At 38.8% G+C, this 12,500-nt stretch overlaps 1 long non-coding RNA gene across 1 annotated transcript; it reads right to left on the bottom strand.

The window, feature by feature from the left end:
- Positions 1-6,063: 6,063 nt before the first annotated feature.
- Positions 6,064-10,995, bottom strand: LOC135294973 (uncharacterized). Its single transcript, XR_010357010.1, has 2 exons — positions 10,237-10,995; positions 6,064-8,344 (listed from the first exon to the last, which is right to left on the bottom strand). It is a non-coding gene; the product is annotated as an uncharacterized LOC135294973 (long non-coding RNA).
- Positions 10,996-12,500: the final 1,505 nt, after the last annotated feature.

The raw sequence follows: 12,500 nt of genomic DNA, 5'->3' as shown, positions 1-12,500 counted from the left end.
AGCTGATTTAAAGGCAAATGTAAATATCTGGGTTAATTTTTTGCACATTTTCAAGCACATACCAGAAGGGAAGAGCAAAATTGGTCATTATGAGTACATAGTGATGAAAAATGGCTAGACACAATAAAGGATAATTTCTTTGGTTTCCACAGCATAATAGAGTATGAATCATATTTAAAATTAATGACTGAGAAGACAGATCATGATTTGAATGTCATCAGTAGCTATTTTACTCCTCCCTAGAGCTGCAACAAGCCTTTTATGAGAGATGAGTTCCTGCAAACAAGCCCTTCTAAGCTGTCTGGAAGCTCCTAATTTATCACAGAGCTTTAGAAAATGCTTTATTTTTACTTTTTTCCGTGCTTGGGGTAACAGTAGTGGACTGGGAACATCACCTTACTGTCCATCAAGTAATGTGCAGTTGTTTTTTTGCAAGTAATTTTTCCAAACATAACTTTTTTGAGGGGTGATGTTGGCAGTACATGTCCATGCTATTTTTTCTATTCAAGTGAACATTTGAATTCTGTTACTGTGTATGTGGGGTGGGCATTAAGTAAAGATAATGAGCCAACAATGAGTCTTTTTCAAGAAAAAGGCATCGTGATGTTTTTTATAGTGCAAGATATTGAGCAGCGATAAAAGGGGGAAATCAGAGTGGTTTTAAACTTCTACATGTAAGTGAAGTATTTTTTTTTTCAGCATCAGCAACATTTCAGTATTGAAAGTTGAAGTCTGGTATTGGAGATCAAACTTTTACTAAAAGATGAAGCATACCTTGTGTTTCAAAGGATTGCAGATTAGACCTCTCCTGACTTCCCAACTTTGTGTTTACTGGAGCTGGTGTGTACTTTCAGTTCACAGGTTGTCCTTAAGCTGCTGGAGTTATTACAGTGGTGTATTACCTTTCATTCTACCCACCAAATCTCTCATGGCTCATTTGGCCTGCACAATGATGTTCTGCGAGATTGTTTTCATTTTTCAGTAACTTATAGTATCTCAGATTTAGCCATAACTCTATTTTCACTGACAGGCTCGTCTCTCCTCTTGCTTTTGCAGCTGGCTCTTGAGGAGAGCACTCATAAGGCATGGACACTTAGGATCTCAGTTTAAAGACCCTGCCAAATTACACCTTCATATAGGCATGAAGGCAGGATCACACACTGAAAGCAGGCAATAGAATGGTTTATTTTTACAAACAGAGATAAACCATGAGGGTTATTTTCATGTATAATACCTAAAATAATAGTAGGACTTCTAGTTTAGTGCATCATTCTTTATGCTGCACTGTCCTATTTACAGTCTTGTAATGTCAGAAAAACACTTCTCATTGTATTTAGGTTCTTTTATTTTATGGCAACATGTAGAAAGATACAGAAGCAATTCTGCTAAAGGTAGCTGAAATTTTGTTGAAAAATGTTCACCTTCATATCATTGCATTATATTGTTTTGCAGGAGCTGGAATGGGTACAGTGAAAGTTGAGAACTCTGATGATCTGTAGCTTGGCAACTACAACAGTAGCCTGAGATCTGGAAGGCACAGATATGCTCAATTTATTGCTCTGCTAAAAAAATATATTCTAGGGATATATATATATATATATATATATATATATATATATATATACACACACACACATATATATATGCATGTATGTGCATATATATATGCATATATATACATGTACATGCATACATAAATATATGTATTATATATATATATGTGTGTGTTATAAATAACATACATAACAACAGAAATAACAACAACAAAGTAAACTCATCTCTCTGCATGCTACTTTTGTACATTTCAGGGCACAGTATCCTGAATACTGCATGGCAGGATTCTGTCATCTTAATAAATACATACTAAAAGAAAAAAGAAAGTATTTTAATGTACCTCACTCTTAATATTTTGTATCACTTTCTTTATAGGCTTACTTCCTATTTAATTGTGATGAAAAGCTAGGTGTCAAAAATTAGAATTTAAAAAAGAAAAGTGATTGCTGTCTCTTCATCAATTATGGCATCATTTTGCATTCTCACTACCAAGGAGGCTCATGAACTACATTGAGTAACACCCTCTGCTCCTGCTGACTCCTCAGTTAACAAGGCACAAGGATTAAAGAAAAGTACTCATCTTTTTCACACCTTGTGAGGGATGCTAATATTGGGAAGTTCATGGGAACACGAATAAATGGAAGTCATCCTCTGCTGCACAAAGACAACCAGCGGAAGTTATAAAACTGCTACTTTTAAAGGTAATTGCCTCTAGGCATTTCTCTGTTGCACTTTTTATTTTGCATGAGCCACACCTGATACAGTATTATGCTGTGTGGGAGCGGTTCTGATGGCTTAGAAAGGCAACCCAAATTATGTATGAACAGCTAGCTCCAATGCTCATAGAAACACATTAGAAAAACATTATACTGAAGCAATAATTTGGGATCCCAAACACGTTTTTTCCCCATTAACGATATTTTAAAATGCAGAAAGCACTTCTGTGAAGCATGAAGGATGGTCAGGGTTAGCTAATGAGGCTGGTAGGTACAATTGCTGCACGCTTGATCTGCCTTGGACCCTAATGCTTATTTGGACATGTCTTATTATTGTGTGGGTGTTAAGTCTGTCCAAGCTCATAATCAATAAATATATGGTCATTCACAGTGTTTATGTCTCTGTCTTGGATAGCTGGAACGAAGTGATGAGAATGTAGTTTGCTAGGTTCATACAGAAAATTTCTCATGGACAACCTGAGCAAACTAATTGCTGGCATTAACATGGGAGTCATATGAGCTGTGGTAATGATACAGATAATGAACCCCCCACCTTTGGCCATCACTTTATTACCTCCAGGGTCAGTAAAGAATTTATTCAACCCTCAGTTGCATTATAATTGGCTATTTGTACCTGGGAAGATTTTGGTATTGTGCAGTATCTTCAGATCTCATCCATCAACTGTAAAAGTGCTTTAGGTATATCAGAAAAAAGAATGGTGGGCAACTACTGTCAAAGTCTGTTGGGAAATGGGGAGTTAAAAACCCCGTAATTTTTGGTCACAGGTCTTTGAGCTTTAAAGGAAACAGTCTGAACCGACAGATTAGCAATAGCTTAGCAGATCTATAAAAACTGTATATCAACAAAATGGTGATAGCTTGATGTTGCATGAACATCCTGAACCAAGCAGGGCAGTGCTTTGCTAAGTGTAGCTCTGTTTTGTTGATATGACAACTCAATCTCACAGAGAGACAGCAACACTCAGGCTGCATTTCTTTGTAAGCTGTATGAAAAGCCTGGGGAGAGAATGATTTTCATTTAAGCTGGTTTTGCAAAGGCTATCGACTTGGGTTTAGGCATTCTGAGTTAATTATCCCAGGCAAAGAGGCACAGGTGTCTGTCAGTGTCAGGAAGTTAAAATGATGCCCACAGCAAAGAATTCTGCCAACATCTCCAGTGTGAACTGTGACTTAGTGCTTAGTCAGACCCAGGCCCTTTTCCAAGAAGGGCTCTTGTGCAGCTGGCAGGCGCCTCTGAGCTGACAAGGGATGTTCTTTCCTGCCATTTCACACCCACAGAGGTGCTAGTTCTCCATTTTTAAAACCACATTCCAACAGCCAGCCACCTGTAAAAGGTGGAGAAATGATAGTAATAGCCACAAGGCGGCCAGGAAGAGTTTCCTAAAGTATCCCTTATCTTGCACTACTCATTTAAACAGGGAGCTGCTTAACAGGACTGGTTCTCATCTGACAATCAGCCCAAGGAATTACTGGATTTCCACTAAGGCATTTCAGTAGTTTTGGTTAGATGTGTTAGCTGCAGGAAAATTACTTAGAATAGATTTAAGTCTAAAATGTGATCCCAAATCTGCTGCTCGCTGTTTGCCTACAGTGCCATGGCTTTTATTTGCATATTTTCAGGGGTCATGGGACTACTCCTGTTTGAAACAGCTCTGCTAGTAGCTGCAGCTAAAATCAGATCAAATGTCCACTATGGTAAAAAATACTGGGTACTCAGCACACACCCTGAAGATTAGGTTGCTGTAGCTACCCTCCTCACAATTCTTCCCGAACAAATGAGAATAAAGAGATTTTTATCTTTAGAGAAAGATTCATAATAGAAGTACATATCAGTTTAGCTAAAGAAGAAGTAAATCAAATAATGCTTAAGTTATTCCAAGTGTTTTCCTTACCTTAATTAAAAAAAAATCAGATGGAAACCAATTACAAAAAAACCCCCCAAACTGTCAACAATAGTAAAGAAACTTACAAAGAAATAATGAATAAAAAATTATCTTCATTTAAGTTTTAACTTTCTAATTATTTCTGGCTCCAAAATTACTCCATGAGTAAAATTCAGTGAAGTAGATTCAAGATTTTCATTTAAATAATGGAAAGCAGTCATAATTTTTTTCCACAAGCTTCTTAAACTAGAGATTTCCAATCACTTTTTTAATATAATAATTGGAAACGCATTCACTTACTCTGTTTTTAATCTAGCTAGTAATGTGTTCACTCAAACTGCACACTGATTTTATTATGAAAGTCTCAAGACAACTGTAAGTTTTTTAATCAGTCTATGAATTTGGTATTATAAGAGTACGATTCTAAAAAAAATTAAAAGGGGAGAACTCTACAACTTTTTAGAATTTAGTTATTATTTCATAATATATTTGGCAACAAAGCTTCAAGGCAAAAATTGCTGCCACAGCATGGCATAGCAGAGGGATATCTCTGCTTATCATGCCAGCAAACAGGTGAATCTCATCCAAAGATCTCTACAGATGCTCCTCATATGGTGGATCTGGGCCATAACTTTGCTAGGACCTTGTCAAACCATACATACTGTGCTTTTTATATTCCTACAGGACATCCCATGCACACTGGGGTTTTTCTGGTTTCCCCAGGAGGAGCTGTGCCATTCCACTGTGCTTCTCCTGGGAAAACAGCATCCAGCACCTGTCTGTCCTTGGCAGAGAGCTGCAGCCTGCTCACTGCCTCCTCCTGGGCAGATTTTAGGGCAAGGACACAGAGTTGCTATATTGAAGGATTTACTGTAAGGTGCAACTGATACTCCCAGGGGCTGGAACAGAAATGTAAACTCAGTGATCAGGTGATGTGGAAGAAAAGGAGAAAAAAAAAGTTGCTTCAGGTCTGCCCTACTGCCTACATACTGTCAGACCTTGTGGGAATTTTAGATTAAGTTTGCTGCCTGAATTTTTTGCTAGTAACAGGAGGGTACAGTACCAGGCAATTTTACAAGTGTGGCTGCTGCACTGAAATATTAAAAATATTTTTTTCCTTGTACTTTTGACCTGTGAGACAAGAAACTCCCTGTTCTGAGAATTAAAGCAGCAATGCAGTTTAGGCTTCAGCTCTGAGAAATGGAGAATTCTTGATATGACAATTGGTGGATTAAGTATTTGTTTAAAACCAAAACCAACACAGGCAGCTAAATTGCACCATCTGGAGCAAGAGGCAGATGTAAGCATCTTTATTTAAGAATCATTTTCTTATTATTTATAAAAGATGCATGGTATTAATTCACTCCTTTTTTTTCCTTTTTTTTTTTCCAGGGAGCATCATTCATGGGAAATAGCTTTGTGTAGACATCTGGAATAGAAATCTCTTAATAATTTTATATAATAAATCCAGAATAAATACTAATTATTAATAGTCAAGATTGCTTAAGGATTTCAGACTAGCTGACAGGCTGAACAAAGCACAGGCAGATGCTTTAGACAGGCTGTAAGGAAGACTGATAATTATAAGCAAAGCCAGGGAAGTGACCTTTTATTGTGGCAGGAACTGCAGGCATCACCACACTCCTCACCCCCACACTGCACAAATTAGACCCATCCATTGACTACACCTAGAGAACCTTGTTTTCCAGCTGGTGCTCTGCACCTTTCAGCTTTAAGCTGGGCATTCAGAAACTGAGGCACGTAAAATCATCTGTCATCTTCCAGATTTTATAGAGAAAGTGGTATTTTCGTAAGAGTGCAGTCATTTTGTTTTCACAATACTAATTTGTTGTCAATGATTAATGAAATGGTAATCAGTTTTTACAGGGTTTGTCTGGCAAAATGACTTTATTCATTCAGTGTTTACAGAAAAAAGAGCATATGCGAAATAATTTATGGGATCCTCAGAAACTTTTTAAGCTTCATCCAAGTTCATTCAAAGTGAATAGATAAATATAAAGATAAAATAAGGCAGTAATCTATGTATATTCAGCCAGAAACAGACTATGATTTAGAGCCTCCTAGGAGAAAAAATAATGAATGAAAAAGACTGCTTAATTAAAACTTAACATTAAGTTGTGCTCTTTTATAAAGGTCCATCTAATTCTGTACAATTTTTTCCAGACAGAAGGCATGCAAAAGATAGATTATACTAACAGAAAGAAAGAAAAAATTTCAGTGTGACCAAGAAAACCATTAATAAAGCAACCATTAGCACATTTATAGAGCTTTGACAGAGGAAGATGTAGGAAAATGAAGTGTTTAAAAGAAGCTGCCACCAAAGAAACATAGAAAAGCTTAATTTTGAATATGTGGCTATTTTTTAATCTTGAGGACTCTGATTTAGCTCCAAACATAATTTATGGTATGTACAATTAAAATGTCAGCCTAAATATAAATGTGCCTTATACTGCCCATCCAAAGAAAGCTACCAGCTCAATTCTTGTGATGTAACCTAACATACCAAGAAAGGCCAAAATTGTTTGTTCTTCAGTGGATCTTTGTCTTTAGTGAACATGTAGTCAGCATCAGGAAGCTGGATTTATCACAGTTGAAAAATTATAGGCCCTGGCAATCTGCTCAGTAAAATTTAATTTAGATTTAATTAGTGATGCACTGTAGTCAAGATACATGGCTTCAAGAAGCTGTTGTTAATACTGAAGGGGTAGAAGTTGCCTTTGTTTAATTGGAACTCCTGCTGACAGTGACCCACAAAGATTTGCCTTTCTGGTTGGGTGGCTGTAGCAAGCACAGGATCAAACCAGTTCCTGGGGCAGGTGAGTGCTCCCAACAGCAAAGTGACAGACATTTGCATCCTCAGCAGTCATTCTGAGCAGCCTGTCCTTCTGCTCTTGTGTCTAAACTTGTTTTGTTACCTAATCCAGCTGTTTTTCACATTGATTTATCATAATTATCTTCACAGTCTGAGGACAGAACCTGATTAATCTCTATCACCACTAGCTCTTTTATTTTTGTTTTATAATGACTATAATTTATAATGACTAAATAAACTTCCAATGACTAATATGTTAAGCCTGTTAAAGTAACTGTTTTTAAAAACTATCTGTGTATTTGCCCATTGTCAGAAAAACAGCTAAAATTCCTACTGTCACTCAAAAGCAATAAAATCCAGGAGAAGGAAAACCTATCAACAGGTTTAAAAGGTGACTTAATGGTCTCAAACTGCTTTCAGAATATTTTAACTTGCATTATTATTTTTGAAAACAGAGATGTTCAGTATGGTATAGCTTTCTTCTCAGTTGAAAAAAACAAAGTTAGAAATTGATCTTTGCCCTACACATTGACAGAGGTCTGTCTCGTGGTCTGAGAATCCTGTAACAACACTGGACTGACTGAAGAGCATCTCTAAGCCCAATACTTTTTACCTGAAAGACAATGATGTTAGAGGTTTGCTCTTGCAATATTGTTGCTTTCAGTGGTGTGGTAGAATTGGGATAGCTGTAGGGTGCTGGTCAACAGTTCATTTCTCAATTGCCATTATACCTTTTTCATTACATTTAAGAGCTTTGCTACAGATGAGTAGCATATGGTATTGGCTAAGGAGATGAGACTTTAATGAGATATAGAACATGCCAAGAAAATGCATGTTAAATTGCAATGACACGCTTGTGTTGGTAGCATGTCATGTTGTGAAATTAAATTCCTGACAAGACAATGCAAACAATGCACTTCAGCAAACCTCTGGTCACCCAGCTTGTCCTCAAGTTGGTCCAGGAGACAGGGCAAGTGGGAGGCTGATGGGAGGGATTGGGTTCTTTCCCTGTTCTGCTGTACAACTTCATAAAATAATTTCACCTTTTTTCTCTGATTTTGCCCAAGGATGTAATAATGAGGCACAGTATTGCTCACTTGAAGTTGTAAGTATGGCTGGTGTTGCAAAAGAATCTTCCAAAAGGTGTTGCATCTGTCTTGGACACATAGATTTTTCGGGCAGCTAAACAATAAAAACAATCAACAATAGACTGTGAGTGATATGTGACTTGCTGTAACCTGGAGCCATGCACACTATTTAATTAGCGCAACTGAAAATTTTCCATCTGGGAATACAAAAACCAGTCTTCTCTTCAGCTTGAGCAGTGGCTGTAGAGCCTGCAGAAGGAAACAGGTAGCAGCACCCCTGAGTATCTCTGACACTTTGACTTTCGTGCCTGGACTCCCAAATCACCCATTTTTTGTAAGGAAGAGTAAAAGTAATAACACTAACAATATTGTTGTGAGTAGCTCACAAGTTTGGAAGGGTTTGGTAACATCATTACTCTGTCTTGGGAGAGATTAAAGAAATTAAATGTTAGATTCCTAGCCAAGGAATACAGATCCAAGAGACATAACCTAGGCTAGCATCATTTAATGGGTAAAATGAAGCTATAAGTGTTCCATTAAGATTGCTCCTCTTGGGTCTTTCTAACACTCTCTAAGCTTCCTCTTGCCCTCCCCCAAATGCAGAAAAATACATGTTATAAAAGAAAAGCATGCTAACATCTTGTTTTCCTACCATGCTTTAGTAAAACAGCCAGTTAATTTAAAATTGAAGCTTTCATCCACTTAGCTTTCCCAAAGTATCCTGAGTCTCATGGTACAAATGCATTAAAAAAAAAACAAACAACCCTACATTTTATCTCTATGAAGAGTTTATTTGTGTTTGTTTCACCTTGACAGAATTTGGAAAGCAAAAGGTAAGTAAAACTTGCAGTCCAAGTTATTGAGAAAATGCATTTTTCAGGTACAAGAATTTTCTAGGAAATACTCCTAGGTTTGAACTAGAAATAATCTCAAAAATATTCAATCATTTGTGATTTTAAGGAAATCTAGATTTCTTTGTGAATTTCATGGGTTCTTTTGTATATCTGTTGTAGAACTTAAATGAAAACCTAATCCTTGATGCAAGTTCACCTTTTAGAACAAAGAGAATTATTTCAATTTAGAAAAAAATCAAAATCTGAAGAATAGCCATGACATCATTCATAACATACCTCTATCATACATGACCTGCAGGTGAGTACAGATGTTCTTAAAATATCTTTAAAGCTGATTACTCTGGCAATTCAGCTTCAGGAGCTGATCATTAGCAAGCTCTGGTTATCACACCAGATGCCAAAGTGAGTTTTGCACCACGCTGACCTTCAGGATGCCTTCAGCAGCCAGACAGCTTCACTCTGTCCCGCAGTGCCTGTGTACACACATTTATGCACTGTGCTGTGTCTTTTACTAGTGATATACTCTGTTAGCTGCTTCTTGAAAGGCAGAAATCTCTGTCTTCATGCTACTGGCAGGAAAAACTTGTGCTTGGCAGAGCAAAAGGACAATGATAATATCTTCTTACAGTAGTGATGGAGCAAGAAGGAAAATCAGTGTATGTGTGAGTGGAGGATTTTCAGGGTACAGTTTGATTCTGCTGAGTTCTGCAGGCTGAGTTAACACACGCTGGGCACCCTCCTCTCCTGAGCTGTGTGCACATGCTGAGCTGTCTGAGCTCCTTTCCCTGCCAAGGCTCCACCGTGCCTGTGCTGCCATGGGAAGACCAGATAGGAAGCAGGACAGGCAATCTGAGCCCCAGGGGCTGTTGAACTGAGATTATCCCCAACCCAGCTGACGCTATCTCCTCATGGAGTGGGGAGGCCCAGAGAACTCCCTTGCTATTTCCTGCGTGTAATTCGTTTTTAGAACTCCTTTGGACTTGCGCTGCCTACAGTTTGTGCATTTGCTTTTGGCAGGGAGCTGTTAGGATCAATAAAGATTTGTGGAGACTTGCTGTTTCTATGCCAGCTACTTCCTCCAAAATATTATTTTTCCATCTTAGGGCAAAAAAAAAAAAGTGTCTTTGAAATCATTCAGAGACCAAGGATCTAAGCAGAAGCCTGTGTGGATCTGACAGTGTGGGAAGATGATTGGAGAGGGAGCTGAAATATCCAGCTCGGCAATTTTATTCCTTGTACTCCCTATTCACACTTCTCCCTGCTGGCACACCCTTATTTATCTCTTACCTTGAGCCAAAGATATTGTGCTGTTCTGAGAGAAATTTTCCAAAGGAGCTGCAGCGTCTCCTTGAGATGGTGGATCCTGGTAAAAAGATTCCTTTGTTCACTTGGTTATGCACAAAGCATCATCTGTTTCCTCCTAATAGGTTTTTCTTCTAAGTAAATGTCTTTTAACAATGAGAATTAGAAACAAATTATATTCAGCTATTCAGACTTTGCAAGGAAAGCACAAGGACTGTCAGCCTTATGCCTTTGCCTTTTTCCTTGTTTGATAGGCAGGCTACAGGACAAATGCTGCACTGTGCCCTCTGCTCCCAAGTAATGGTAATTTCATATATATGTAAGATGTATTTTTAAAAATAGCTACTGTAATCTGCATAATACATATATTTTGTTTGTAGATGTTCCAGTGATATCAAGACAGTAAAGTATATGATAACAGGCTTTTTCAGTTCATTAGGCATTGCATTGCATGAAAGGAAAGATTGTGTATCTGGGTGATTTTTTTCCACAGTGAACAGTAGCTCTTTGATTATTTTCTCACTGTCTTTACTGGGGCTATTTTCATCCTCACAGGTTTTTGCAGGATGGGGATTGTGTGTCTATACAATGGGAACATGATTATCCATGAGTGTGGTATCTGGACAGCTATGTGCTCAGAAATTAATTTTGCTTTTTATTACAGGGAAGGACAAAGAAGAACAAAAATTTAAGAAAAAGTTTCCCTCATTAAATATTTACCATTTCAGCTCCAGATTCAGGAAAGGTAAGCTCTGAGTCATTACTTTTTATTTTTAGTATCCAATCTACTTGGAAATGAATGGAAGGCAATAACCTTCAAATCCCTTCAGAAGTTGTGAGTTACATGAAATCATTTATTTGAAAAGCACCACGAGATAATGGAGGTTGTATTGGGTCGGCCACATTCTTATAGCAGGGAGGGCTATAAGGGTGGCTGCTGTAGAGAAGCTGCTGGAAGCTTCCTCTGTGTCCAGCAAAGCAAATTCCAAGTGGCTCCAGGATGGACCCACCACTGACCAAGGCTGAGCCCAGCAGTGACAGTGATTGTGCCTTGGAGATAACATATTTAAGAAGGGGGGGGGGGGGAAATGTGTACAGTGACAGACAGAGAGGAGAGTGAGAGTGAGAGGAACAACTCTGCAAGCACCAAGGTCAATGAGGAAGGAGGGGCAGGAGGTGCTCCAGGCACCAGAGCTGAGATCCCCCTGCAGCTCCTGGAGAGACCAAGGTTTAGGAGCTGTGGCCCTGCAGCCCAGGGAGGGGACAGGGGAGCAGAGTTCCACCTGCAGCCCAGGGAGGATCCATTCTAGGGCAGGAGGATACCTGGAGGAAGCTGCAAACTCCATGGGAGCAGGCTCCTGGCAGGGACCTGTGACCCTGTGGAGAGAGAAGCCCATGCTGGAGTTGGTTTTCTGGCAGGAATTGTGGCCCCACAGGAGCCTCATGTTGGGCAGCATGTTCCTGAAGGACTGTATCCCATGGGAAAGACCCACAGTGGAACAGTTTGTGAAGAACTGCAGCCCATGGAAAGGACTCAGAGAAGACTATGAAGGACTGTCTCCAATGGAAGGGACCCCACGCTGGAACAGGGAGTGTGAGGATTCCTCCTTCTGAGGAGGAAGGTGTGGCAGAGATGTGATAATCTGATTTCAGACTCCATTTCCTGTCCCCCTGCACTGCTGAAGCAGAGGTGGTTGAGAAAACTGGGAGGGAAGGTGAGCCTGGAAATAAGGAAGGGGTGTAGAGAACACATTTTAAGAGTTATGTTTTCTTTCTCATCATCCTACTCTGATCTGACTGTCAATAAATCAAACCAATTTCCTCAAGTCGAGTCTGTTTTGTCCATGACAGTAATCAGTTTGTGATTTCTCCCTGTCCTTATCCCAATCCATGAACCTTTAGTTATATTTTCTTTCCCCTGTCCAGGTGAGAAGTGGCTTTAGTGTGAAAGAGTGTCCTGGCCTCCAGTCATGGTCAACCACAACAGAGTTGTTGGCTGGGAAATGTAAGGCCCCTTATTCCTGCACAGACCCATTTTCTGACTCCATTTTTCCCATATTTAAAATTAGAACTCTGGAGAGAACAATATGAATTGATTTTGTGAAATTGTTTTGTGTTATGTTAATTTAAAATGATCAGCTAGCACAGCAGTAATGATCACAGAGGATTGTTCTTTTGAAACAAAGATAACATATCATTGATCTGATGCTTCAAAAGTCATCAGAGACTTTTAAGGCCACAAGGGAGTG

Source organism: Passer domesticus, chromosome 2 (assembly GCF_036417665.1).
Source record: "Passer domesticus isolate bPasDom1 chromosome 2, bPasDom1.hap1, whole genome shotgun sequence".
NCBI classification, from domain to species: domain Eukaryota; kingdom Metazoa; phylum Chordata; class Aves; order Passeriformes; family Passeridae; genus Passer; species Passer domesticus.
Note: the sequence above shows the minus strand (reverse complement) of the source record. Positions and strands in the feature narration are given on the sequence as shown.